The 3,641-nt window shown below is 35.8% G+C and overlaps 1 pseudogene across 1 annotated transcript; it reads right to left on the bottom strand.

The window, feature by feature from the left end:
• Positions 1-1,061: 1,061 nt before the first annotated feature.
• LOC149574987 (protein LURP-one-related 5-like) lies at positions 1,062-3,354 on the bottom strand (annotated as a pseudogene). Its single transcript, XR_016360117.1, has 3 exons — positions 2,815-3,354; positions 1,565-1,795; positions 1,062-1,432 (listed from the first exon to the last, which is right to left on the bottom strand). The product of XR_016360117.1 is annotated as a protein LURP-one-related 5-like (transcript).
• Positions 3,355-3,641: the final 287 nt, after the last annotated feature.

The raw sequence follows: 3,641 nt of genomic DNA, 5'->3' as shown, positions 1-3,641 counted from the left end.
GAGGGTTTTTCGCATGAGGTTTTCCCTCTTTCTCCGTTTTATGAGAGATTACATTGCATTATGTACATGAGTACCTAACATGTCCTAATAGCCGAGACCCATCATGCATTACATCCTAGATTTCGTAAGCTTAAGGGCATTTCTCTAAGTTGCACTTAAGGGGGGGGTGTTGGTGTAAATAAATATTTACTATTTACACTTACTTAAGTTTACTTAGGTTAATGTATATATTTTATTATTTATTTATTACTCACCTAGGAGTATGCGTACTCTTGTGAGTTTTCATGTTGACAACACAAGAGTTTGCACTCTAATTATGCACATGTTGTCTACACTTAGGAGTTAACACATTATTTGAGCACATGATGTCTACAACATTCTAGACACCTCATCGTGCTTATCCTCTTATTGTGGAAGATATGTGCTTAATTGTCATGCTTATCTCCCAGTTCTTTCTAAACACATTTTACATGCATCTTAGAGGTCTTTATATACAGGCTCTCCTAGTGTGTATCTACATGCTTTTGATAATAGTAAGCATTTTCATATTGATCATACTCTTTAGTCTATTGTGTGCTTGTGCTTGTGCTTGTGCTCCTTGATCTTGGGTGAATTTTGCCCTTAAGCACATTCTTACAAAAACAGACTTTGATTATTCCTAATTTAAACTCAACTATAATTGTTAAAATAACACTTACATGCCCTGTCACATTTTATGTTGTTCACTAATTTGAACTCATTCAATTTTCATTGAATAAAAAATGGTCTAATAAAAGAAATATCTTGGCAATCCGCAATTAACGGATCTGAAAACATAACTTAAGAATGTTTATCTCAACTTACATTCCATCGTAAGAGACACGATTTCTATGCAATAAAAAACAACTAAATTTAACACAGACAACCTCGTTCACTGTTCTCAGAAAGATGGCTTGCATTGAGTTCCACCATAAAAACACAATTTCTCTACATCGAAAACACAAATAAATTTATCACTGACAAACTCATTCAATGTTCTCAGAAAGACTCAAAGCTCAGGGTAGAACCTTTGCCACAACAAGTGAAGATCAAATGAAAAGGAATTGATATATGTAAATAAAGATTCGCAAAGAAAACTAAAGAACTGCCTTGAGAAGAGGCGGGGAAGATTTGTGAAAATCGTGGAACTGTTTGCACAGGTGAAGATCTCATGCGGATGGGAGAGACGTTAACTTCAGTTGACGGATTGCGCCGTTCTGCACTCATCTCTTCCCGGTGGATTTTTTTCTGTGTGAACATGCAGTTAACAGAGGAAGCTCATTGTGGCCAGGGAGATCTGTTCCAGTATGATAATCAAACCTACCATGAAAGCCTGATCGAAGCCTGGTTCAATACTCAGACTGAAAACATCTTTACCTAGCATCGTTCCGGGACAGCCGCTCTTGCGTTTCACCTGCACAGAAATCCTTTTCTCTGAAGATCTTTAATAAAAAGAAGAACCTTTATTGCAAAGACGGTAGAGAAAATAAAGAGATTTACTAAATAAATATGAAATAAATCAAATCGGGGAGGCGCATCCACTTACCTCTGCTGCAGTCATTCGAGGAGCGTTTGTGAAAATCGTGCAGTCGCGGCGTGAAAAGGAACCTTCGACCTCGTAGTCTGAGCAGGGTTTCCAAAAGAAGCCGCAATTCATAAATACTTGGGCGCACTCTTTCGTCGGTAGTATGGATGATTTCATCACAGTAAATACAGGTTCTTGGCCATCGATTTTGTCTCCAAAATAGCCTTCCCATCTGTGGTGCAGACTTGGAAGCTGCGAAGGAAGGCCGTGAACACCCGTAAATCAATCAATTATGTGAGAGGATTTGCAGATTGAACATATAGAAATGAGATACTTCACCTAAATCTAGAACTCGTAGAACAGAATATGTCGAAATGAAATATTTATCTAAATCTATCAAGAAAATGTAGAATTTGCAGAACAGAACTTAGAAATGAGATATTTATCCGAATTCATCAATTACATGACAGAATTCGCAGAACAGAACTTATAAATGAGATATTTATCCGAATTCATCAATTACATGATAGAATTCGCAGAACAGAACTTATAAATGAGATCTTTACCTAAATCTGTCAAGTACATGATAGAATTTGCACAAAAGAACTTAGAAATGGGATATGTATCCGAATCCATCAATTACATGTCAGAATTTGCAGAACAGAACTTAGAAGTGAGATAGTTACCCAAAGTCATCAATTACATGACAGAATTTGCGCAGCAGAGCATACAAATGAGATGTTTACCAAAGTCTGTCAAGTACATGATAGAATTTACACAGCAGAACATAGAAATCAAAGGTTTACCTAAATCTATCTCAAATATATAATAGAACTTGCAGAACAGAACACAAATCCATCAATTACATACAGAATTTGCAGACCAAATCATTTACAATAAATCTATCAATTGCATGGTTGAAATTGTAAACAAAACTTAGAAATGAGAATTGCATCATAGAATTTGATGAACAATACTTAGAAATGAGATATTCACCTTAGATTTGTCAATCACATAACAGAATTCGCAGAGCAGAACTTCGAAAGAAAATATTTAACAAAGTCTCTCAGCTGCGTATATAACTTCCAAAACAGAACTTCGAATGGAAATATTTCACAAAATCTCTCAGCTGCATATATTGCTTTCAAAACAGAACTTAAAATCTGAGATATTTACTTAAATCTATCAATAGCATTTGCAGAAGAATAAGGTAATTGCCTAAAATTAGAAATGATTCGCTTCAAATTACAAACGATATGTGATATATTTACCTTGCGGCGCAAAGTGAGAAGCGGTTTGCCCTGGGCGGCCATGAGAATAAGCTGATTGTGAGCAAGAGCATAGGTATCCACTCTGAAGAGGAGATCTCCGTTAGAATCAAATACAGTGAAACCCTCACCAGAAAATAACTGCGATTTGTTCCAAATAGTCAATGTGGTGGCCGTCTCAGAGCAAAATTGTTGATCCAGAACAGTTTGCCCCGATAAAGCTAACAATTGCGAGTATTTTAGCGACATTTTTTCCCAAATCAGTCACAGAGCAAAAAAAAACTAGGGTTTGTAGGAGAGAAAAGATGTAATGTCACAATCTGCGCCTTTCTCTCAATTTATAGTCATTTGGGAGAAGTATTGGATCAAATTTTCCATTTTTGTCTGCTTATGCACTCAATCACAATCCCGCTCAAAACCTGTTTTGCAAATTCAAAGCTCGCAATAAAGATTGATAATCCCGCTCTGTTGGTGTTAGAAACGAGGAATACTGTTGCGCTGTAAGGGAGTGTTTCGATACAGATTCTTTCTTTTAAGTCTGCTCATATAATATTGTTGCTGTGTATATATATATATAGTTCCAGGCATCAACTTGCCTAGCCTATATGAGTTCCACCGCATGATAGGAACAATTTTTGAAGATATAAAAATATGTGTTACAGTCCAATTGTTTTAATTTGCGTCTCATCTAAGCATCACAACCGCCATTTCTATGGAGGTTGTAAAGTATAAATAAAATATTTTCTTTCAAATAAATAATTTATCTGATTGTATTTTAAAATTAAATCCTTTGTACGTGGTCATCTCCACATGAAATGAACCAATTTGAA

This window comes from Cupressus sempervirens, chromosome 2 (genome assembly GCF_028749045.1).
Source record: "Cupressus sempervirens isolate cs-2001-9-10 chromosome 2, ASM2874904v1, whole genome shotgun sequence".
Lineage (NCBI taxonomy): Eukaryota > Viridiplantae > Streptophyta > Pinopsida > Cupressales > Cupressaceae > Cupressus > Cupressus sempervirens.
The sequence above is the reverse complement of the archived record's forward strand: the minus strand, read 5'-3'. Positions and strand labels throughout refer to the sequence as shown.